The sequence below is a fragment of the Mustela putorius genome, unplaced genomic scaffold (assembly GCF_011764305.1).
Source record: "Mustela putorius furo isolate JIRA1106 unplaced genomic scaffold, ASM1176430v1.1 tig00000731_pilon_pilon_pilon, whole genome shotgun sequence".
In the NCBI taxonomy this organism is placed as follows: Eukaryota; Metazoa; Chordata; class Mammalia; order Carnivora; family Mustelidae; genus Mustela; species Mustela putorius.
In genome coordinates, this window is record NW_025421461.1 from 59,229 (window position 1) to 85,371 (window position 26,143).

The following is a 26,143-nucleotide window of genomic DNA, read 5'->3' on the forward strand; positions in this document are numbered from 1 at the left end:
GTGATACCCAGGCAGGTTATGCGGTTCCCTTACCCGCATCTGCCTCCCGGGGCACCTGTGCCAGTGCCCACCCAGGTTCGGCTACCTCTCTCGCTGTACTCGCCCCTGGCGCAGCCTCTGCCCGTGGCTTGACAGCTGTCACCCAGCTGCCCGGTGCCGTGTCCCATGCTGGGCCCATTAGCCAGCAGCCCCGCCCCCCAGGAAGCAACACAATGCCGGCCCCCATCAGCATGGGGCTTTCCACAGCACCCCCAGGTTTGGGGAGAGGAGATGATGCAGATCTGTGCTCCAGCTTTGGGGCTCTCAACATCACAGCAGGAACGAGCAGGGCCCCAAGTGGCCCACAGGGCTCCAGGGCAAGCCTGGGCCCCAACACAGGGGGCCGCCCACGCCAGAGCACCCTGTCGGGAACCGCTGGAGCCAGCACAACGAACCAGCCTATGTCGGGAGCCCCGAGTGCCCCTAGCTTCAGTCACATCCCCAGGCACCTGACCAAGAAGACCAAGAAGAGCTCCAGATCAGATGGCTGCAGCACTTCCAGCAAGGCCGTCTGCAGGGACGGGAGCATCCGGGCCTCTCCTCCTAGTGGCCCCGCCTCCCTGGTCAGCAAGGCCCAGAGCAGCCTTGCCACAAAGAACCCCTCATCCCCTGCCCAGCACCGGAGAGGACGCAAAAGATCTGCTCCGTGCAATAAGCCATTTTCCTCCACATCGCAGCCCACTTCCTTGGGGCCCAAAAGGCAGAGGCTCAGCTGAGCCAATACCTTCCTGGAGAAGTAGCCGGTGTTGCACTTCCTTCCTGTTGACACCGGTGCAAGACTAGTGTGGAATGGGAGACACAAACCAAGCCCAGTCTTGGAGCAAAACCGGGCTCCCAGCCTACCACCCAATGTTGGGAAACTTCCCAATCCCTGACCCACCAGTTTGAAGGAAGGTGGGAGCTTGAGGCCTCGTCTGTGATCCCAGCAGCCATGGGCCTTGGGACAGTACATGGAGATCCGTGTCCCTTTGGCCTCCAGTCCCACAGCTCCTGGGACTCCTGCCGCTGCCCACAGGCTTCCCCTCCCCTCTCCCCATGTTCTTCGCAGAACCTTTAGGTAGTGTTAATTTCGTTAATTAAAGCCTGTTCTAGTTTCTCTGCATAGCTCTCCTGAGTCTCTTCTGTGGGTCAAGTGGGCAAAAGTTGGGGGCCGAATGGGTGCTGGCATGGGAAGCCCGACGCCATCGTTTCCAGGTTCCCGTGGCCCAGCAGAGCGGGTAGGGCAAGAATGATGGACCCTTGAAGAGTGAGAGTAGGTTTTCCGTTTCGGGCATGGGCCTGGGAGAACACTGGCCTGGGGAGGGCAAAGTGGGGAGACTCACCCTTGTCTATTGGAAGCGCTGCTCCTCTCCCACTGAAGACCCCTAGAACAATGTAAAGACACTCCTGGCCTAGAGTATGGATCTGGCATCAAAAGTTGTGGCTCAGGGCACAGGAGGACGGCTTTGCCTTGAGGGTGTGACAGCTCCCTGAGCGCTGAGTGACATCCCACTTCACACAAGCACCAGGTCTCCCTCCGTGCATCTCTTCCCTCTGCCAGGCATTTGGGGGCCCCTTCCTGATGGCACTGGGGAGAAGAATGAGGAACAAACAAGTCACCTGTGAGAGGGAGGGAACAGGGACCACGCTGAAAGGACTGTCACCCCCCAAAACTCCTCAGTCCCGTATTTATTAGATACAAGATCACAACCAACAAAGGAGGAGGTTATCCATTAGTCATGGGTCTTGTAGGTCAACCAGAAGGAATGGGAGGCCTACGTCGACCATAGTCTTGTAGGTAAACAGAGTAGGCCTGGCCCAGCAGCATGGAATTTTTGGCTGAGCAAGCGCACATAAAGGGATTATTCTAACAGCAGGATTTCATGAGGCAGGGGAGACAATGGAAAAGGGAAACAGGTCATGTTCCACCCTGAGTGGCTGTGCTTCAAGGACTTGTATTCTCCTGTCCACTGGAGGCCTGCTGGTAGTACAGGTTTTCTCAAGGTCATCATCAAGCATGCTTGCGTGACCAGTACCATTTCTCATTACTGATATTTTAAGCAGCCTATCATTCTGAGGGATGGTTCCATTTCCCCCTTTTTGTTAATGCAGAAGCAGCAAAATCCGTTTTTCAAGTTCTTGAACCATTAGTCATCAGAAAGATTTCCGTGAGCATCTGAGGACTAAGCGTAATATGATTATAGCAATAAAAAGTGTCATCATTCCACCTATAATGCCAAGACCAGTGTTTTGATCCAAGCAAAGGGGTTTACATCAGACAGAATCATTTCGCACATTATTTGTGCGAAACTCACTCTTGAACTGATTGTAAGGATAGCAAGGAATGCCCTGAATAGAATCTTGAAGCTCTTTAATATCCACAGTTAAATTACCGCCATAATGACTAGTAATATGGTGAAATCTTGTTCCACGGTATTTCTGATTTATTATAGGTGTAGGAGTAACACAGAAGGAAGAAACATTCTAATCACACGGAAGGTGAAGCCTTATATTTAGAAGATCTTCTCTCCTATATATATTATGGCTTCTTCTAAATCAGAGACTCTTTCATGAAATCTTTGATCTAGGACTGTTTGTTGATTCCAAGCCTTGCTAGCATTCTCATTCATTTTTGCACAAATTGTGTGGTTTGTATGGTCTGATGCAAGGCCAATCCCACAGTGGTAGCCGTAACAGTAATGGCTGTAATTCCTAGAATACTTCGGTCGGTGGCACAGATGACAACCCAGATTTATGACTCTTGTCTGAAGTGTGAAATATGTGTGTGGCAGGGGGACAGTTTTGTGGGACTGAGCCCCTGCTCTCTCCAGGTATCTACGTCCACACAGATAGTTTCAGATTGGAGTTACACGCACACTTACCTGGTGTCAGAGAATTGTTGGTGAGTGGAACACCCCCTCCCACACCCGTGGTGAAGTTGGACACAGAACCCTTATGATTCCAAATATGAGAATGTCCAAAACCAAAACAAAAACCTCACCCTTTTTGCTAGTTTGGCTAAAACAGAAAGTCTAAAATCAAAGCCTGGTTTACAAATACACGATGTTATGAGAAATGTTTTATGAAGGTTTTATTTCACAGGCATGATTGATTACATTATTGACTATTGGCCATTGATCTTCATGTCCAGTTGTCTTCTCTCCCCAGAGGTCTGGCTGGTGGACTCAAGGGTCCATGCCTCTAATCACAAGTTGACCCCACTGCCAACCAGCCCCAGTTCCTAGGTGAGAGCCAAAAGCCACCTCATTAACATAACAAAAGAAACCTTTATTGCTATCCTCATTGGAAATTACAGAGGTTTTGTGCCTGAAATGGAGACACAGAACAAATAGTTCTGTTATATTTCTATTTCAGAGAGATAGAAAGCAAAGGAATAACCTAAAGAATTAAAAAAAAAAAAAAACCTAGATCAGTGAATAAACTTGATGAATTTTTCTAAGTTTTCAATAACTTTATTTTTGTAGCATGCTTATAACATATTGTAAACGTAAATATAATCTCATTTGGTTATCAGTGATATTTAAAACACAGGGATATGCAGGCAATATTAGTTTAAATATTGTCTTAACTCTCCAGATACTTTAGTCCAAGAACATCCATTTTAAATTATATATGTTGTTTTGAAAATTTAACAACTGAACTAAGAAAAAAACTATGAGTTCTTTCAACAAAGTGAATATTTTGTTGGAAAAAAAGACCAGAAAAGTTGTATAGTATTATATACCAAAATCTTATCTCATAAAACTTACCAACTTAAAAATTCTTAAAAATTTAGAAGATTAAAACAAAATTTAAAAGTGCGCCTGGGTAGCTCAGTGGGTTATAAGCCTCTGCCTTCAGCTTGAGTCATGATCCCAGGGTCCTGGGCTCTCTGCTATGCAGGGAGCCTGCTTTCTCCTCTCTCTCAGCCTGCCTCTCTGCCTACTTGTGATCTCTGTCAAATAAATATAAAAAAAAATTAAAAAATATCTTTGAAACTTTTATTTGTAGCTTTTCTTCATGAAAAATTAATTAAAAGTTACAGAGCGGGTTTTTTCACATGTACTATTAAAATGACAGAGACTCCAGAAAATAATTATTTGAGATCTCCTATTCAAAGATGTTTAGATTTCAAATTTCCTGGGACCAAATGAGAGAAGAAAGCAAGAGCCTTATATTTCTGAAAACCATCTTTGAATCTTCTTATTCTCCTAATAAAAATATAAAAAGACTGAGTCCATCTCAAATGGGAAAACACAGAAGATGGCAGGATTTTCTTCAAATATTTAGAATTAAACAGAAATGTCAAGACCGCTAAGCAACAAATATTGAAATAAGTCAGTTCTAGAGATCTAATTGGTTTTATCAAATGATTCATGAATCAGCCAACATCCTAACACTAGAAAGGCATTCCAAAGTCTACAGATAAGGAAAGGTTTTTAAAGACAAGTCAACTAAATCATAATATATTTTTTTAAATAATTGCTCCGGGTGAAGTCACCTTCCTTTTGAGGATAAAAGGGTATATTAGGGGGATTACTTCATTTTCTTTTGGAGGAGGGAAAGGAGCCATGTGGCAGTTTACATCATTGGTGCTGACCAGAAAATTCCACACTGACCAGTTAAGACTATTTCTGAAGTAGGTTGAAATAGGAATTAGCTTAAGATATTAAGTCTTGGTGGGTCTAGCACAAATGACTCCATTTGGGGCCTGCTATTTTTTTTTATAAACAAAACCTTTATTTGTGCGTTCTCAAAGCATTAGTAAACAGTATACAATAATGAATTTTCTCCAGGACAGATTGTTTCTTTTTACAGATAAAAGGCCTTTGAAAATCAAGAATTGAGAACCAAACTTGAAACAGCCACAGTGACTTGTACAACTTTTTTTAGACAAATAATTAAGCCTCATCGTTGTTACCTTAATCTGTGACAGTAAATAAACACAAAATCCCACTGGTTGAACAAAATAGATGTTAGTCTCTGGATGCTGCCTTCTGAGCACCACAGAAACTTTCCCCATCCTCCCTCCTCCCCATCTAGGTCTCTCTTCTCCTCCTCCTTCTCCTCTTCCTCTTCTTATTCTTTGTCTCCTTCAGATTTATTTACTTATTTGATTGTTTATTTATTTATTTTAGAGAGGGTGGGGAGGGCCAGAGGGAGAGAGAGTCTCAAGCTGACCACCTGCTGAGTGGAGCCCAACTTGGGGCTCCATCCCAGGACCCTGAGATCACGACCTGAGCCCAAATCAAAAGTAGAACCCTTAACCGACTGAGCCACCCAGATGCCCATCTAGGTCACTCTTTTGGAGGAGGGAGTGAGAGAAAATCTCAGAGAGCTGGCTTCAGTAAGATACCAACAGTGACAATAATAATGCAAATACCAACAAGAGGACACTGAACTGTCATCTTGCCATTTTAAGCACTTCATGTATATTCATTCACCCCTCTCTTATGTCTACCCCAGGAGGCAGGTACTATTATTATCAGCATTTTTCAGTTATAGAAACTGGGGCACTTAAATTGGGTAGCTCACTAAGATCACAAAGGAAATGATGTGGCCAAACTGGAATCCTGGTGGCCTGGATCCACAGTCCATTCTCCTAGTCACTATGCAAATGGCACCAGTCGGGGGAACAGTTGGCCTGGGTCACGCATCATCCTCATGGGCCTCTGGGTCTCTGGGGCAGAGGTGGGAGGAGGCTCAGGTTACATCTAATATATTTTCACCCTTTATTGTCCTTTTTTTTCTGCCTGTGCAACTATTAATCTATTCTATACCATTTGATATGTTCTTAAATATCTCTGCATTCCTCTTCTGAGGCTTTTTCATAATCTCTTTTAGGATTTTAATTTACTGAGAGATGATAGCTGCTATGATTGCAGTGAGGACATTGGAGTCTGCATTTACGAGTGCGGCTGAGGGAGGGAGGCTTTCTCGACTTGGTTGTGTCCCGCAGCCTTCGTGATCCAGGCTACAGGGCTTCATTCAAAGAAATTGGGAGGTTTCCTTCCTCCTCTGGGTCTGGGATGTATCACATTGAACAGCATGGCCTGGGACTTGAGCATAAGTAGAAGTACTTGACTGTGACATTTAGATATGAGGAATGTGGCAAACCTCTGGCTTTCAATGATATTTCTATATCCATCATTTTCATATATTCTCTACTCGATTTTAGTTAATGTCTAAATCTGCACTCTCATTCTATCAGTCCTTTTTTTTCCTCCTTATTACTTTAGATTGAGTTCCTCTGTTTCTTGGTCAAATAAATCATTTGAATTTTTTGTTTAATCATCAGTTAAAAGGGATTTTAACTTTCCCCGGTGCAGGTTTCCTGTCTTTGTAAGAAAAATTTTAAAATACCCATCTGTCCTATTAAATTGCTGATTTAATCTGAATTGAACCCAGATTTCCTAATTTAAATGAGAATTGGTTGAACAAGCATTTTTTCATTTAAATTTCCATTCAATTTTCATTTCATTTCATTTTTCATTTGCAAGCGGTCTGCTCTTTGGGTTGATCCACTTGTTGCTCTGCTCTGTTTCTCCTGTAGCTGACATAGGATGTGGCCTCTTATCAGTCCACTTGGGAAATAATAAGGGCTTCTCGTGGCCCTGGGGGAACATGGCAAACTACCCAAAGCCCCCCTAGGACGGAGCTGTGACAATGCAGATCCACGATCTGGACCACAGAGTGGTGTTTCCATTCACTGGGGCGGGAACTGCGGATCTGTGTGGTCTAAAGTGTTTAGGTCAGAAAGGGCATCTAACTGGGATCCTCATTTCCCAAAGAAAGGAAGGAGTTAAATCAATGGAACTAAGCCAGGAGGAGGAATTGAATGTGTATTAGTCAGCATTCTTCAGAGAAACAACTGACTGTTTATACCTACATCTCCATGTCATCTTTCTCTAGAGAGGGATTTATTAGAAACTGGCTCACACATTTATGACCCAGGCAGAAGACCAATGTCCCAGCTCAAAGACATTGAGAGGGTTAGAAGGAGGGGTGTCTCCCTTACTCAGTTGGATGAAGCCCAGGAGCATTGGGTGGCAATCTGTTTTACTGAGTAACCGATTCCAATGTTAGTCTCGTCCAGAAACACTCTCATAGGCCCAGAGCAAAGTTTCACCCAATTGGTCACCTTGAGGTCCAGTGAAGCCAACACAAAAAACGAACCATTGCAGCATATTCCACAAGAGTGAATGAAGCTTCTGGGTCATGGGGAAATGATACCAAATGAAGTCACGGAGGAAGAAAAGAGAGATTCCCATCTAGGAGGCTCTTTGGTTCACATTCTTTACTGTTGTGTGGGTTCTGTTTATTTTCTCAAAAGTTTTTCAATAGGAATATATTAATGCCTGGCTTTAAAGCACATTCCTGTAGAGTAAATTTTATATGTATTCCTCTAGGTACCTCCAATGTGAGTAGATGTAGTAAGTTCACATTTTGGGTTAGATTTCTCAGTCCCCACAGGCCATGTGTAATTTTCAGGCTATGAAGATTAATAAAGGGAATTTATAAATAACATGAATGGAAATTAATATGTAAGGGCTTAATTGTTCATGTTAAAAACAACATGGTTCCCCAGTGCATTTTAGGGGATGACCTTAATCATCCCATCTTGCAACCTGGAGATCTGGCCTACCGGAAAAGAACTCCAGAAAAAAAAAAACAAAAAAAAAACAACAAAAAAAAAACCTCTTCAAGCCCTTTGGAAAGGCCCATATCAGGTCTTGCTAAGCAACCCTGTGCTGCCAAACTCCAGGGAATAGGCTCTTGGATTCACGTGGCACACTGGAGGAAATCTCCAGATTCTGTGGGACCTGCACAGCATGAGGTGACCTAAAAGTACAGATTTCCCAGCACTGAAGTGGATGGCATCTCAAGAGACAGCTTTGCCATGATGCCTGGACGAGACCCATGTACCTTTTCTCACCCTTGCTTCCTCTCTCCTTCGTGGAAAGACAGTGCTCTATCCCACCTTTACCAAACCCTTGCAGAAGGGGGCAGCATTTGTTGTTGTTGTTGTGATCTTTCAGAAACAGCCTCCTCATAATGCCATGACAAATCAATCTTTCCCCTTGTTTTTGCTGGAGGGCAGAGGTTTCTGAATCCACAAGTCTTTCTTTATTCGGAACCACTAACAGACTCTGGATTCTTAGCCACATTCATGGTCTCCACATTTGCACACTTACAGGCTGTATTATTGGATAATATTAGTTTCTAGACAGTACTTTGAGATAATACAATTCTAATGCAGCTTTGACATCTTGCTGTTTTGCAAATAGTTGTCCACCTGTTGTGTCATGTCTATACCTGTGCTGCATCTTCCTGAGGGCACTCAGTTAATTCTCTGACAGGCTGCTTGCAGGGCCCAATATTCTGTTTCTGTTTTCATGGCTGTTTGAAGCAGGGGCTCCAGGAGGCATGCATGGCTCTGGGTTGGCCTCCATAGGGAGAAATGTTCTCTCGTAAGTCACTTAGTCTCCTAAGTGCCAATAACTATTTTCAGTTGGCTACTTTCTGACCTAGGGTCCTGACTTAGAACCACAATACAAGTTGGAATTTTCATTTGAATTTTTATTTTTCTTAAAGATTTTATTTATATATGTATTTAAGAGATAGAGAGAGAGAGTATGCAGCGGGAGCAGCAGGCAGAGGGAGAGGAAGAAGCGGACTCTTCTGCTGAGCAGGGAACCCAATGTGGGACTCTATCTGATCCTGGGACACCAGATCATGACCTGAGGCAAAGGCACATGCTTAACCGACTGAGCCACCCAGGGGTCCTGGCTTTATTTATTTGACAGAGACTGCATGTGCTAGCTCTTGTTCGAGCAGAGGAAGGTGCAGAGGGGGAGGGAGAGGGATAGGGTGAGAGAATCTGGAGATAAAGAAAGATCACCCATGACAGAATGGGAACTACTTAGTGACAGCAGGAGAGTCAGGGAAGCAAGTATGTAGCTTAGTAGTGGAAATGTGGGAGAAAGGAAGCCCATTCATGTCCCCATGTTCCCAGAATCTCCTCTTCATTCACTAGTCTTGCCAGAAGTTTGTAGACCTGGTAGACCATGATTTACTTAACTGCATTTTCTCTGTTACATATATAGGTTCATATTATTTGCCATCATAAATAAATACGCAATAAGCATATTTTCTGAACATCAACTTTTAATCTACTGTTGAATGATTTTTTTTCTTTTCTCCTGTTCTCTCTCTTTCTTTCTTTCTTTCTTTCTTGCTTTCTTTCTCTCTTTCTTTCAGATTTACTTATCTGTCAGAGAGAAAAACAGCAAGAGAGAGTTCACAAGCAGGGGGAGCGGGAGGCAGAGGGAGAAGCCATCGAGCAGGGAGTCTGACACAAGTCTCCATCCCAGAGTCCTGGGATCACAACCTGAGCCAAAGGCAGAGGCTCAACCAACTGAGCCACCCAGGCGTCCCTTGAATGATTTTCTTAAATTATATGTCAAGACTGAAATTATTGGACTGAAACATTTTTATCATTCTTGAGATTTATTCACACAGTCCCTTTCTAAAGAGTTGTACTAAGTTGCATTGGCTAAAATCTCTGTTAACCTTGTAACAATGACTTCCTTCTCATAGGAGTTCCTAGTCAGAGGAGCAACAAGTTCTTAGTTGCTTAGCTGCCCTTAGTAGTGATAGCAGCTACACAGACTTTGCCATCTTGGCAGAGGACAATGTAATGTTTATCAGCCTGGCCATGCTTCATTGATGAATAAAACAGGTCATGAGAAGTTCAAGGAAAGCTGGCCTTAGTTCATTATTAAACTTTGTCTGCCTTGACCATTCTCTCTTTCAATTCAGATATGATTTACCTCTTCATTATTGAGGTTTTCCAAATCATATATTTCAAGATATTTCTTTTCCCTACCTGAAATAAGAATCAGTGCCCCTACACTTGTGAAAGGAGGAAATTGTTGACTTTCAGAAAGAATTCCTAAAATGAATTTAAGGATGATTAAAAATATTGTTTTGCAAATTTACCATTCATGATAAAGGGGACACACACACAAATTTAAACATATGGCTTGATTTTGATAGGAATTTTAAGGATAATATGGGTCACTGTATTTCTGTTACTTTGAGATTCCTTTCCTTTGTCTGCCAACATACTTAACTATTGACAATTATGAGTAATATCAGACTGGTTTGTGTTAATCAGCAGCTGACTAATGTCATATAATAAGTTCATTTGATTTTATAAAGAAAATAGCTGAAAATATTAATAATTAAATTTTGTTACCCATCTTATCTCTTCATGTGGAGTCACTACACAGGGGGGGATTAAACACCAGAAGATCAACTTTTTCCTTCAATCTCGGTAATAAGACTTTGACCTAAATGTTTCAATAGTCAGAATTTTAAACTGGACTCAGAATCAAAACAGATAAATTCATAAATCTTTAAAAATACTTTCTTCCCATGTTTTTAGAGAAAAATGTATTAGAGGGCTAAAACTGTATACAGAGATAAATATTTTTACATTTTCTTTCAGATATAGGTTTTTCGAAGATTAAATAAGGAAGCAAGCTCTCCTATGTTCTATATAGATATACATATGCTTTAAACCTATTGCTCTAACTTAAACATTTATTTTCTGTAACCAAGAGAAATGTTTTATGAGATAACAAAAAACATCCAAAAATACATATGTATAAAAATAGATACACATATATTTGTGCATATATATGTGTGTGTGTATGTACATACATACATACATATATACACACATATATATATGCACAAATATATATATGTGTATGTATGTACATACATACATACACACACACACATATATATGCACAAATATATATGTATCTATCTATCTATCTATCTATCTATATATTTGCTTTCTACTTTACTCATAAAATAAAGATACATAAATAAATATATTGGATGGGACAATTAGAGAGGCCTGAAAATTGTGGAAGAGACACTGAAAATCTCAGTTGTCTGGCATGTTGTAAATCTTTAAACCACTGGGTGCAATTTTCTGTGAACCTGCAACAAAAATGTCTTTTTAAACAAAGTGCTTTCAAGGCACAATGCCATTTAAAGTATTCCTTTGGTGCCTCGGATGACTGAATTATATACATACTCACAAAACCATGTCTCGTCATGCCACCCTGCACTGTCACAGGCACAGTAAACCTAAAACACCGTATCTGGATGGGCTCTCACCCCTAAAGCCATTTCCTTCATTTACCACTTTGTACAGACTCTCATCCATGAACTCTAAAGCTATTTCTTAGTTTCTTTCTTTCTTTTTTAAGATTTTTTTATTTGAGAGAGAGAGAGAGAGCGCACACACAAGCACACATGCCTGAAAAGGGCAGAGGAAGAGGAAGCCGACTCCCCACTGAGCATGGAGCCTGATGTGGAGCTCCATCCCACAAACCCTGAGATCATGACCTGAGTTGAAATTAAGAGTCTGTCACCGAGCAACTGCACTTAAGCAACTGCGACAACCAGGCGCCCCCTGAGGCTGTTTATTGAGATGGAATAGCTGAAATATTTCAAGGCAGTGTCCGAAGTATCAGGTATTTTATTAACATTCTTACAATTCTCCTATATATGTATAGAGACCTACCATTATTCACTAAATATTTTTCTTTAAATGGACCTTTTTTGTTGTTGTTGTTAAATAAATTTGCTCTAAAGGGAAATCAGTATTACTTCCTGGAAATAGAAATGACTACAAGAGAACAGACACATGAAAAAGTGCTCCATATCACTCGGCATCAGGGAAATACAAATCAAAACCACAATGAGATATCACCTCACACCAGTCAGAATGGCTAAAATCAACAAGTCAGGAAATGACAGATGCTGGCGAGGATGCGGAGAAAGGGGAACCCTCCTACACTGTTGGTGGGAATGCAAGCTGGTGCAGCCACTCTGGAAAACAGCATGGAGGTTCCTCAAAATGTTGAAAATAGAACTGCCCTATGACCCACCAATTGCACTATTGGGTATTTACCCTAAAGATACAAATGTAGTGATCCAAAGGGGCACATGCACCCGAATGTTTATAGCAGCAATGTCCACAATAGCCAAACTATGGAAAGAACCTAGATGTCCATCAACAGATGAATGGATCAAGAAGATGTGGTATATATACACAATGGAATACTATGCAGCCATCAAAAGAAATGAAATCTTGCCATTTGCAACAACATGGATGGAACTAGAGCGTATCATGCTTAGCAAAATAAGTCAAGCAGAGAAAGACAACTATCATATGATCTCCCTGATATGAGGAAGTGGTGATGCAACATGGAGGCTTAAGTGGGTAGAAGAAGAATAAATGAAACAAGATGGGATTGGGAGGGAGACAAACCATAAGTGACTCTTAATCTCACAAAACAAACTGAGGGTTGCCGGGGGGAGGGGGTTTGGAAGAAGGGGGTGGGATTATGGACATTGGGGAGGGTATGTACTTTGGTGAGTGCTGTGAAGTGTGTAAACCTGGTGATTCACAGACCTGTACCCCTGGGGATAAAAATATATGTTTATAAAAAAAAATTAAAAAAAAAAAAAGAAATGACTACAAGAATAAATGGGATATAAATTTTTAAACATGTCATGGTTATAGTTACTGCTTCCAGTCTGAGGGTGATGCAGGCCTTCTGCCTCTTTGTTCAAGAGACATTTGGAGGGGCGCCTGGGGGGGGCTCAGTCAGTTAAGCATCTGCCTTCAGCACAGGTCATGATCCCAGAGTCCTAGGATTGAGCCCCACATGGAGTCCCACATGGAGCCCCACATGGAGCCCCACATGAAGCACCCCCACACCCACCTGCCCACTGTGGGGGGAGGGAGGCTTCTCAGTATGGAGACTGCTTGTCCCTCTCCTCCTTCTGCGCTGCTTGTGCTCTCTCTCTGTCTGTCTTTCAAATATATAATAAATAAATACATAAGTAGGTAAACATGAGACTGATTCGCTACCTACTGTGCTAATGAGTAACCTCATAAATATGTAAATAAATAAAATCTTTAAGAGAGAGGGAAAAAAGAGACCTTTGCAAGTGTTTAAAAGGTGTTAAAACTGTGACCTTCTCCCAGATGTAATCAAAATGGCTGTAGGAGGATTAGAGAGGAAAGAGCTTTTACATCATGTGATTCAAAGTTATTTAACACTCAGTCTTACCATCTCAGCACTGGACACATCACTGGGCTATGTACACACAGCCTAACAACTTCCGTTTTATCCAGGTTCCTAAAAGCATTTCTGTTTGTCATTTTAATAGGCCTGTTAACTGTAAAGTTCAAAGAGAACACATGAATAATATCTTTGAGGAGGTGTTACAGAGGTACCTCTTCTTTCTCTATTCATTTAAAAAGTGAAAAGTAACATTTTTGAGGGAAGTGATTCAGGAACACCTTTGTCTGCAAGTAGGAAGATGACTAGTTATCTGCTGTTCCTTTTGGTAGTGATACTGCAGCGTGAGGAAATACATTTGAAATAAACAATTTTCAATTACATAAAGAAATTAAGTTTCTCACATTGTTTAAAAAAAAAAAAAAGTCCAGAAGGTAATTTTCCGGAAATGTTAAGAAGGGAAACTATAAAAGAATTTGCTTTGTAGGGTGTCTGGGTGGCTCAGTGGGTTAAGCCGCTGCCTTCGGCTCAGGTCATGATCTCAGAGTCCTGGGATTGAGTCCCACATCGGGCTCCCTGCTCAGCAGAGAGCCTGCTTCCCTCTTTCTCTCTCTGCCTACTTGTGATTTCTTTCTGTCAAATAAATAAATAAAATCTTTAAAAAAAAAAAAAGAATTTGCTTTGTAATTGTTTATAATGGCTTTGAGGTGGGGGTGCCTGGGTGGCTCAGTCATTAAGTAGCTGCCTTTGGCTCAGGTCATGATCCCAGGGTCCTGGGAATGAGCCCCATGTCAGGCATCCTGCTCAGTGGAGAGCCTGCTTCTCCTTCTCCCTCTGCCTGCTGCTCTGCCTACTTGTGCTCTCTACCTCTCTGTCAAATAAATAAATAAAATCTTTAAAAAAATTGTTCTGAGGTACTATATATTAATAATCATTGCAGTATGGATTTTAAATAAAGGGCAAAATTGATATTAAAATACAGAAAATTATGTAGTTTAAAAAGAAAATGGATTAAATGACAAAGTTACTGTAGACTGGATATGAGGTCTAATCACACACACCCTTCACCCATCCACATTCAGCTTTTGCGTGGTCTCAGAGCATTAGAACAGATCTAAAAATGGGGAAGTAAGCAAAAAAGGCCTCTGACAAAAAGTTTTAAATTCAAACAGCAAAATGCACTTTATTTATATGAGAGGCTCTTATTTAGGGCCCCTGAACTCTTAGCTTAAATACAAGTTTAACTAAATCACTTGTTTGGTATTCTAGCAAACAGCACATGGAAAGAGAGAGCGGAAATGCCACTAACAGGTAACAGTAAAATAAGACAACATAAAGCAAGAGAAAAGAGACAAAGAGATGAAATGAAAACTCAAAATCACTGTAGGCTCTAGCTACTCAGTGTAAGGAAGAAAGCCCTGAGTAATCCTCATCACAGCTAGCACAGAATAGCAACTAATGTTCATTTTAATGACTCTGAATCAATCAAAGATAAAGTTATGTTTAGTTTATTTTAAGTTATGTTTAGTTTATTTTAGGAATGTCAGGAAAGCCATATGCTGTATCTGAAAGAAGTCTTTTTTTCTAAAACTAAAAAAGAAGCAAAATAAAAGTACTACTTTGTAAACAGGTAAGCTTAGTTATCTAAAACAATGATTTTGGGGGTGCCTGGGTGGCTCAGTGGGTTAAGCCTCTCTTGCCTTTGGCTCAGGTCATGATCTCAGGGTCCTGGGATCAAGCCCCACATTGGGCTCTCTGCTCGGCAGGGAGCCTACTTCCCCCTTTCTCTCTGTCTACTTGTGATCTCTCTCTGTGTCAAGTAATTAAATCTTAAAAACAAAAAAACCAAAACAAAACAAAAAACAAACAAACAAAACAATGATTTTTATCATGGCTGTGATAATCTATGCCTAGTGTTCTGAATATTAAACAAACACAGAGTTTTGTAAGTGGATCATAATACCTACGCTAATGCCTCCTTCTTCCTTCTTTCTTTGTCAGCATTCAGGGTCACCATCACTCAAACCACAGAAAGAGCTGACTGGCATGGAAGACCATGAGCCATGTCCTGAAACAGCCATGAGACTTCTAGATTTAGACTCAATTGTCGGGGCTTAAATTCTGTAATTTTCACTCTATTAGTTACATGACTTTAAAAAATGAACCTCACCTCAGTTTCCACCTCTGTTAAAAAAAAGATATTTTGAATTTCTTATTTAAAGTTTTTATATACCAAAACCATATATTTAACACTAGTCATAGAGACAATAAAGAAGTTAAAATTTTAAAGGGCAAAACCTTTAATGTAAATTAATGTAAATCATGTAACTCACCTAAGTACCTTTCTTGATAATCTAGTTTTTAATAGCAGTAACAAGTTCTAATAGGTAAGAATTTCTTACATATTTTGCTTAATTCCTTCTAAGCTGAAAAATAACTTCTGAGTTTAAAAAAGCAAAAAAACTAAATACTCTTAACAATAAGAATACACGTCAAGAAGCACGGAAAGCATTTTTATTTCTTATCCCTATCTGATACATGGTGTTAAGATTTTTTGCTTACAAAAAAGCACTTATAACAACAACAAATATCCAAAATTATCCAAGTCCTACTAATTAAAATATTAAAGGAAAACTGTGACTGGGAAATATATGTGTAACTTGAAATGGTGGTTCTGTAATTGTGATGTGTTTTTTTTTATCTCTCCAGGCCTCATTCTCCTCTTTCTTCTGATTTCATCTCCTTGATCTCTAATGGGTAAATTCTCTATCCTCACATTCTCAATCCATTTAGCTTGGGTAGGGCTTATCCCAATGCAGCTGTTGGGGTGGGACTATGACTCAGGCCTAAACCAGTCATCTGCATATTTCAATCCCCTTTGGCCACAGTGAGACATTTTGAGATGGCATATGATCCAAGATGATCCAAGCAATACTCATTCTGGGGCTTGTAAGACTAACTAAATAGAAAGAGTTTCTTTCGATGGAAGGATAAGGAGGTGTTTGCTGAGAACTGAGAAAGTTTCTTCTTTAAACTTTCCATATTCTCAAATTTTCTTCTTACCAAGAAGAAAAAGAGTAGCTAGAAATAGCGCCAACAGAGAAGTTCAGAGTTAAGAAAAAGATGCCTGTCATATCATTTGAGTTCCTGGAGCCAGCTGTGCCTGAAGCCACACACTTTACTTAAGCCAGTTTAAACTGGATTCTCTGTCACTTCTGACCAAAAGATGACTGATCCTCCCAAGACAGTAGAAGTTTCCTTTGAATTTTGGACAAGATGAATTACATCAGTTAAGAATTTACTTTGTAAATTATGGTGTATACTATTTAGTGGATTAAAAGTTAATTAATTTATCACTCAAGCTTCTTTGACCTAATCATCTTAACCTTCACTTATTTAAAAAAAAAATTAACTGTTATTGGACAAGGATGAAAAGCTCACCAAGTCTGTAATTACTGGCTGAATGTGGACTTTGTTACAGTGTGCTGTCTCCAGAGTGCAAGCTGATGCTTCAGGGTTGATATCAGAGCACCTAGAAACAGAAAGAAAGAAAACTGTATTTTGCGAACATGAGGCAACCTATTACTGAAAAATTTTAAAATGTTCCACTGCTTTTTTAAAAAGCAGATTTAGAAAAAATGAAAATGCTTTAATAATGGTGGAGGAAAAAGAAATAAGATGTTATATTAATGAAAAAGATTGTTATATTGATATAATGTGCAAGAATAGAAACTACACATACATGCATACACAACTGAAGGAATTATGAGTCTAATGAATACTATGCCACCCCAAAAATGAAATTTAAAAGGAATTTTTGAAAAATAGTCATGATACAATATTTAAAACATAGGAAATGGGAAAAAAAAGAAAGAAACACACTTTGGACCATGTGTGGTAGAACTGCAAGTGATTTTTATTTTCTTCTTTAAACTTTCCATATTCTCAAATTTTCTTAAAAATTTAAGTAATTTTCAATTTTTTTCTGGTAATCAGGCTATTTGCCTAAAAATTTTCAAATTTAGAAATGCCCTCAAATTATTTTGTTGCTTCTATAAATTATGTAGTATGATGGAACAGTTTTGGACATGCAGTTAAAATGTTTAGGGAAGAATAATTTATAATCTGAGTCCTTACTACACTTAAGTAGACCCTTTCAGATATATACCATTCATTTACAAAAATGATTTCATTCAGGCAGTCATACCCCAGTGAATTTCTTAGTGGAAGATGTGGATGAATTTGATATACTTATACTTACATGTACAAAGCTTGAGGACCTATCATAGAGGCTAGGAATGCAGATACCACTCCAGACCCTGATCCTACTTCAAGGCATATTTCCACTCTAAAAAAGCAAAATAAAATAAATGAGTATAGTAGGATAAAAATATACATCACAGAAAATGAAGCTCAATCTACTTTTAATGTGTATTTCTCCAGCATCACTCGCCTGCAAATATATGGAAATACAAAAGAAATTTATAAACACACTAATTTCTGACAACCACTTTGTGCTCATTTAATACTGTTTAACTCAGAATTGTTTGGGGTGTGTAATTAAAGTCCATAAAATAGATGGATTCCAATTAATTACCACAAAACATTATATAAAACGATGGAATAAGGTTGAGGGTTGAAAATATTAATATGAAAAACATCAACCCTTCTCACAAGGGTTTAGTAGTTTAGTACTTCCCTAAAATGATAGGGTTAGTTATTATACTCTTTATTGATGTTTTCTCTATCATTTAAAAGTACATAACATTCACAAATCCATTAGGATATCCTAGGGGAAAAAAAAGTTCCCCCTTTCTCTTAATAGATTTAGAGCAGGGAAGAAATTCATTATTTGTACAGCTGTACACTGAAGAGAGAAAGTCTCACAGAATCTGATCTTAGAATATTAGTATAGCTTTAAAATGCTTTTGAATAAATTCCTTATTACACTCTATTTTATCCTTCAATTAAATTTACTTCCCTGTCTATAATCTACATATGCATCAAAAGCACTAGTTACTCCATCACAGAAATGGGTTTCATGGGATTTAGGTCTTGCTGGCTACTAACGCCTCAGACGACTACCCAAAAATAAACTCTAGCAGCTTCTAACTTTTGGAATCAATCCACATTATCTGACAACCTTACCTGTTGAATTATCTGTTGAACCTTACCAGGAGGCTTTTATTTGAAAATAACTATCATGCTTTCATAAACAGAATCCCAAGAACAGAAATAACCTGACTTTATAACAAAATCAGCTCCTTTCACAGCATACTTTGCAATGCAATTTGTGCTTGTACATCTTTCTGGGGTATCTTGAAACTTAAAAGAAATTTTATCTTGAAATTTAAAAGACAAATTACAAAAAGAAATAATACCATTCGACGTTCCAGTAAATCCCAAAGTTCCATCGTTTACAATGAAAAGCTGATTTAATAAGCGTTGGGGCATTTTACATATGGAAAAATCTGACCAGATTTAAGAGAGAGAAACACAATACAGAAATACAGATCTATGAAGCCTGACTGCTGTTTCATCTTGAGATACCAATTTCAAGTCTTGATCTTTAAATAAATCTAATTACTCAAATTCCTTTCATTAAAAAAAAAATAACGCAGGTATTCATTCTTTTAATGTCATTTAAAACTTATGAGGGGCACTTCAACAAGTCAATTTTGTTATTTACAAAGTGCTAGGGAAAATTCCATAGGCTGCTAGCTCTGTAGCCATTTAAAATTTTCAGTTAATGAAAAATTACGCTCTGCAGGCGCACTAGCCACGTTTCAAGGGTTCTGTAGCCACACGTGGCGAACTGGCTAGTTGTTCAGGGCAGAATATGCTGTTCGGTGGGTTTCAAAATACTTATCCACGCCATGATCCCACAATCTCACTTCATTCTTGTGTCCTTCCCTTACTATAGGGTGCTTTTGTATACTGAGTAAATTAAATGCCACGCACCTTCTAATAGTTACGAAAAAATTATATTAATAAGCCACGTTTTCAGAATATTTAGTTTTGAACTGTTATCACATCACTGCTCTGGGGGCTTGTGGAAGATACACGCTGGCGTAGTAAGGAGCGGTGGCGCTCCCCAGACCAAAGCAACACCTCAGCTAAGTAGAGACACCCCGGCCTGCTCAGGACAGGTATCTAAAGGAAGATCGTCTGTACCAGCGTTCTGGTATCCATGTCGCCAAGTCTGCGGACACCGCCTCCTCTCCTGTGGACTGCATGCCTTCTTTCCCGGGCTCCCCTTTGCCGCCGCCTCTCCAGAACGCTGAAGCCCTCTCCCACGGGGACCCTCGTCCTCCTCGCATCCTGTCAGTTCAGCCACTGCTGCCTCCAGCGCCTCCAGCAGCAGGAACCTATCCTCCACGGACTCGTACACATGGGTGAAGGCGCCTCGGCCCACGCGCCCATGCAGCGGTGCGGGGAAGCTCGGAGCTGCCATTTTTCTTCCCTCCGTCCCACGCGCAGGCGCCAAAATTCCACGCGCGCAGGTCCAGCAGTGGAGGGCGGGGCAAGGGGGCGGAGCCGTGGGGGCGGGGCGCCAGAGGCGGAGAGATGAATCCCGGCTTGTTATTTCTAAGTCTGTCGGTAAATGTTCTTGGAAATTCTAAAGGTTATGTAATCTGGAACTGCTGACCTTTGCTTTCTTATTTAGAATGTTTAAAATTTATTTTATTTTATAGGTTAGCCCTTGATGCAGGGCGTCCTCGATTGTTTTTGACTAAGGGGAGTGTTTTTTCCTTTACATTCAAAAGTTTTCTTCTATTTCTTGTTTGCAAAGAATTGAACAAATACATATGGTTACTAAATTTTACTTTTTAAAATATCAATTGAACTTTAAGTTTTGAGCTTTAAGATTAAAATTTTTTCTCACTTAATTTTTTACTTTAGTGTATTATAAAAATTACCTTCCTAATGTTGAATCATGAAGGCACTTTTTATCAGTCTCACTCAAGCAAGATGATTTTTCTTTTAATATCCTACTGAATTTGGAGTGCTAATAATCTAGCTCTGTTTTGATTATGCTGTCCTCACAGGATGAGTTAGGACATTGTTTCTGGAACATTTGGTAGAACTCACCCATAAAACTGGATGGATTTAGTGCTTCGTTTTTTGTTTGTTTGTTTGTTTTTGTTTTTTTTTTTAATGGATGGTTCTCTACTGTTTTGGGGCATCCTCTATAGATTGTTAGATTCTTCAGGCACTTGCACTCTTTTTGAGTCAAATTTTGTAATTTCCCAATAAAACATTTTTACATCTAGTTTTTAAAATTTGAGTAATAAAAATACAAGTAAATATCTAGATACCATTTTTAAAAACCTGAGTATCTATTACCCAGAATTGATAATTAATACTACTTTCTCATATTTCCTTCGGAGTGTTTATTTTATTTTTAAAATACATATTATACTATATATTACTATTTAATAATTGTGTTAAATGCAATATTTATTTATTTTTTAAAAAGATCTTATTTATTTATCTGACAGAGATCACCAGTAGGCAGAGAGGCAGGCTGGGGGGGGCGATGCAGGCTCCCCGCTGAGCAAAGAGCCCAATGTGGGGGTCAATCCTAGGACCCTGGGATCATGACCTGAGCAGAAGGCAGAGGCTTTAACACACTGAGCCACCCAGGAGCCCCAAAATGTAATATTTATTATAGCGAATTAGCTCACATGGTTATGGAGACTCACAGACCCACAATCTGCAGAACCAATTTCCTATCCTTAAAAGAGTTTTTAAATATAAGAACTAACATAATACAGATGAAGTGGGTGTTTTTTCTGTATTCACCCTCAGTTTCATTTTGTAAACCTCTCTCCAACCCGATTTCTCTCACAAATTTAGCGTGTATCCCTCTAATTAATATTTTTACGTTTTTACATTCAGGTATTCAGGAACAGTGAATGGCTAGTATGTTTTCAAATTTGTTTTGCTGGTAATAGGTTGGACAAAGTGTTCTTCGCATTTCTTTTTCACTGAAAGTTCTCACTCCATGTCTTCATATATATAAAGTTGGTTTACTCCTTTTCATTCTTTTTCAATGCCAGATAGTATCATATGTAAATATAAAATATCTTATCTGGAATGGATAAATATCTGTTGTGTAAACATTTAATCCTCTCCAGATTTTCATTATTTTAAGCAACACTGTGATTAATTTTCTCAAACAAGCTTTTTTTCTGATCCTGTACAAAAGTTTCCTGGATCCAAGCCAGAGTGGATTAGCAGTATTGTATACACATTCAATTTTCAAATTTCAAATTTCTTTCCAATCTAATTGTGCTTAGTTGGTGGGAGACTTAATATTTGATTTTTTATTATTAGACTTATTCTTTAAATTTATTTTAAAACGAATAGGCCTTGTCATTGAATTTAGGCATGTGTTCATATGTTCTTCGTTTGAACTTCTTTCTTTGTGAACTGTCTGTTCATTTTTGCCTATTTTTTCCTTTTGAATTTTGTTTTTATTTCCATTAAAATTGATACATGCATAATTTAATAAGCCAAATAGTGCTACATGAGTAATGAAAAGCAGTCCAGTCGAGTACACCAAGATCTAATTTCTCATGTCTTATTCTTCAGAAATGACCATTTTCAACTTTTATCTGCTTCTTTGGCCATTTATTCATATTTCTATGTACGAAGCTTATAACAATATTACTTCATTTCTCAATTTTCACATTATCTATTGAGTTCTTATGATAGAAGGTAAAGTTCACGTGATAGAAGGCAAGAATTTGATTCTCCTGCTGCCCAAAAACAAATATAATTGCCAGGCCCCCTATCCCTCTTTTCCCAATATGGTTATATTGTGATTGATTGATTGACTGATTGATTTTTACATTATTCTGTCTATAGAAATGGTATCTGGACCTGATTTCTGTATTATACCTGTTACTTCCTTGCACAACTCTTTGCATTTCCTTAAAGTTAATAATCATCTGTTGTTTTATCTTCCTAGGTCTGCCATAACAAATTATTTCAAACTAGATGGATTAAAAGAACAGAAATTTATCTTCTCTGTTTTGGAAGTCTGAAATCAAGGAGGTAGAAGGGCCATGCCTCCCTATGAAAGCTATAGGGAAGAATCCTTCCTCGCCTCTTCTAACCTCTGATGGTTGACAGAAATCTCTGGCCTTCCTTGGCTTGCATCAGCAGCATAACTCCCATTTCTGCCCTGGTCTTCATGTGGACTTCTTTCCAGTGTATCTTTCTTCCTCCAAACCTCTTTCTTTATAAGGACACCAGTCATGAGGTTTAGGGCCCACCTTAATCCAGTATGACCTCATTTTAATTTGATTACATTTGCAAATACCCTTTGCAAATAAAGACACATGTACATGTGTGTGTGTATGTATAGGTGTATATGTGCATATATATATACATTATACATATATGTATATATATGTATATTTATATATATTCAGGATTTCAGCATTTCATTTTGGAGAATGTGATTGAACCCACAACACCTAGTAATAACTGCTCTTTCATTTGCGTAGTTATCTATATATCACAGTTCAGCCTCAAAGTCTTTTCTAGTTGTTTACCCCCTGCCTGACTCTCCCTCAGGCAGAGTTTAAAGCCATTGAGCATCCTGGTTAATTCTATCTAGTCTATTTAGGCACCACTGTATGTCTCTGGGACTCATTCCTGGGTTCTGTTTCTTCAGCTCTGATGCCAGGATGGTTGCATCTTACAGCTTCACTCCATAAATTCAGTGGCAGAGTCTTTTTCAGTTGCTTGCACTCAAGTCCTGTCATTCGCGCCTTCTTACTGGCCCCCAATGGGTCCTATGCTCATGTTTGAATTGATCCTGTGGCCGGGTATATGATGAACTGATTTCCTCACACTTGCCCTGGGGCCCGGAGGGAGGTCTCATCACCAGCAGATAGAATGGTACCCCAAGAGCAAAATCGTAGTGCTGATATAGGTGCTGGGCAAAAACACAAAACACACTGAAGCGTGTTGGTGATTATTTTACTCTGGCTTGCTATTGCCTTTTTGTTTTGTTTATAATATCTCTTACTCTGCAGATGTTTTTAAATGATTAAATCTGCTTTTTTTTTTTTGGTTTCTGATTTATGTGTTGTGCTAAGAAAATACTCTCTAAGAAAAGTTTATTTTCTGGTTTCAAAGTATACACATTACTATATTAATTGGATCTACCTTATTAACTAGGTCTTTAGATTTTTTTTTTAAGGTTTTATTTATTCACTTGTCAGAGACACAAGCTGGGGCAGCTGCAGGGAGAGGGAGAAGCAAGCTCCCCACTGAGCAAGGAGTCTGATGCAGGACCCCATCCCAGCACCCCTGGATCATGACCTGATCCTAAGGCAGATGCTTAACTGACTGAGCCACCAAGGCGGCTCCATGTAAGTCAACATATATAATATATTATATATATATATATATATATATAACATATATATATATTTTATTTTTCATCTTGGTAGACTTTTTCAATATGATCAGTATCTTTCTTTCATCAATTCTGGGAATTCTATTTATATGTTCTTTGTTTTTTCCTTCCCTTCCATTCTCTGTTCTTGTCTGCTGGAATTCCAATCATATAGATGGAGACACACTCGATGTCTTCAGGTCTTTTTGTTTTTATTTTTTCTATCTGCCTTAGATTGGGCTATCTGGAAACGGATGCTGAGATGGAGATCTGCAGATAGAAGGCTTATTGCTTAAGTTCTCTTGGAAACCATATCTGGGAGGGAAAGATAAGGAGGGTAGGGTAAAAGGAGAGTTGAACTGTGCTGCAGTTGTAAGAAAAACCTCAACTGACTGTTCAGGGAGCTTTGGGGCTGGGATGACCTTTCAGATTGTCCTGAATCCAAGCAAGGGGGCCTGTGTGCCTTTGGAGAAAGGACATAAACTTGGACAAAGCAATTCTCTTTCTCATGGGTAATTCCTGGAGAGAGACTTGGCTGTGAGCTGCCAGCAGCCAGCAGGTGGCAGAACATTTGGGTCCCTGGCAGGGATCTGGGTGGTGGACCTCAGCACCTATTACACCATCTCTGTCATTCTGAGCACAATTTAGGCTTCCAGTGAGCATGAATATATTCTGCTTTTGGCTTACCTATTAAGATTTTTATTTGATAAGCATTTTCTTTTTTCTAATATGGGGTTCTTAAAAACAGTATTTTGTTTCATGGATACAGGATCCATTCTCATCTCTCTGTGGTTTTCAGTTGTACTATTTTCAAAGTTTCCATTTGTTTACTGCATAAATTCTCCTTTAGTGATGTTCCTTAGCTTGTATGTTACTCTTTCATGGTGTTTGCTTACTTTAGATGTTTACTGTCTGCTTGCATGTCTATCTTTGTAATTCAGGTTGGGTCAGCCTGCCTGTGAAGGTATTATGTACACCAGAGTCAGCAACAGGGATTGTAGAAGAGGGGGGTTAGCTGCCAGACATGGTATCCCAGTAGGCTTCTCTTAGGGAATTAGAACTCCCTCCTCCTCCTGAGCTTGGCCTCTGGCCCAACATTTACAGTCAATGCTCCAGCATATTTGTGTTTCCTACTCCAGATGGAAATGACCCACTCTGGTGGCTGCTCCATGATTCTTTCCAATAAATTGTGTCCATGGCCTCAACACTTACTCTTCTGGAATTGCCCTGGCTTTCCTTGAACAATTATATGCTTTCTACTCACTTTTCAGGATGGGTAGGATGGTGTATCACCGCACTGAGTATCCTTTCCATCTTTCTTCTAGAAGGCCTTCTTGAAATACGGGGGCTGGAACCCTCAAAACTACATTTTTTTAGACTCCTTTGAAGCTCTAGTTTTGGATGTGATCTCGGTTACACTGATCACTTACAACGCGTGAGCTTTAGAAGGCACAAGCGGGAACACTTTGAAGCAGAGGCTGACTTCTCTTGTCTTTGTTACTTTGGCAGGCAAGCCAAGTTGCAGGGGAGCTTGATTTTCTGCAACAATTGTGGTGAAGGTCTCAGCATTAGGGCTCTAGCTTTGTAGGTGTTGAGAGGCAGGGTGCATCTTTCTTTTGCTGCTGTGGGTGGTGGCATAGGTGGTCTGAGTCTGGAGCCAGCAACAGCAGCCAATTCCTTCTGGCAGGTCCAGAAGCTCAGTCCTGTAATGTGACTTTATGACATTTAAGTCGCAAGTCCAGCCCAGAGCTGATCTTCAGCCCTCCCAACTGCTATGATACCCATTAGCTATCCTGTAATGGATCCCCTTTAGCTTACCCAAACTAGAGTGAGTTTTGTATGTAGTAAAACCATCACTGATATATGGGGATTCCATGCATTTTCTGGTATATTACAGTACTTCTTTTTTATTTCAGAGGTGTTTTAGACTTGTTATTTTAGGGGTAGTGCTAGTGGTTTTGGTGGTATGGTAGTAGGATCAAATGCTTAGATATTTTGATCTCATCTTCCTAGTGAGAATTAATTTTTCTCAGAGATAACAGATTGACTAGCGTACTGTAACAAGAGATATATTTAATCTTATAAAGGCTTTGGTCTGGGGCACCTGGGTGGCTCAGTGGGATAAAGCCTCTGCCTTCGGCTCAGGTCATGATCCCAGGGTCCTGAGATCAAGCCCCACATCGGGCTGTCCCCTTGATGGGGAGCCTGCTTCCTCCTCTCTTTCTCTGCCTGCCTGTCTGCCTATTTGTGATCTCTTGTCTGTCAAATAAATAAAGACTAAAAAAAAAAAAAATAAAAGCCTTTGGTCCAAGTCTCTTGCACTATAAAAGATAATATCCTTGCGCTTTTTTTTTTTTTGAAAGTTACTTTAACAGGTTCTTGTCCCATCTATGCCTGCGTGCATTTTAACAGAAACCACAATTGCTGCTGGTGCTCTCCATGAATCCAAGACTGGAACCCATCTTGACTAGATTCCAATCTCCTCTTGATATAAGGGGACTCTTTGGGAGATTTCAGTTAATTCCACCATAGTTTAGTAGTCAGTGAGATAGCCCATAAACCTAACATAGTCCATTTTCAGTGCATCTTT

At 39.7% G+C, this 26,143-nt stretch overlaps 1 long non-coding RNA gene across 2 annotated transcripts; it reads right to left on the reverse strand.

Moving 5' to 3' along the window:
* Window positions 1–498: 498 nt before the first annotated feature.
* On the reverse strand, window positions 499–19,600 carry LOC123393047. Of its 2 annotated transcripts, XR_006607749.1 has the most exons (4): window positions 19,311–19,600; window positions 17,398–17,484; window positions 16,578–16,668; window positions 499–1,606 (listed from the first exon to the last, which is right to left on the reverse strand). It is a non-coding gene; the product is annotated as an uncharacterized LOC123393047 (long non-coding RNA). The 2 variants fall into 2 exon arrangements; XR_006607748.1 differs by lacking the exon at window positions 499–1,606 and having other exon boundaries at window positions 14,942–16,668.
* Window positions 19,601–26,143: the final 6,543 nt, after the last annotated feature.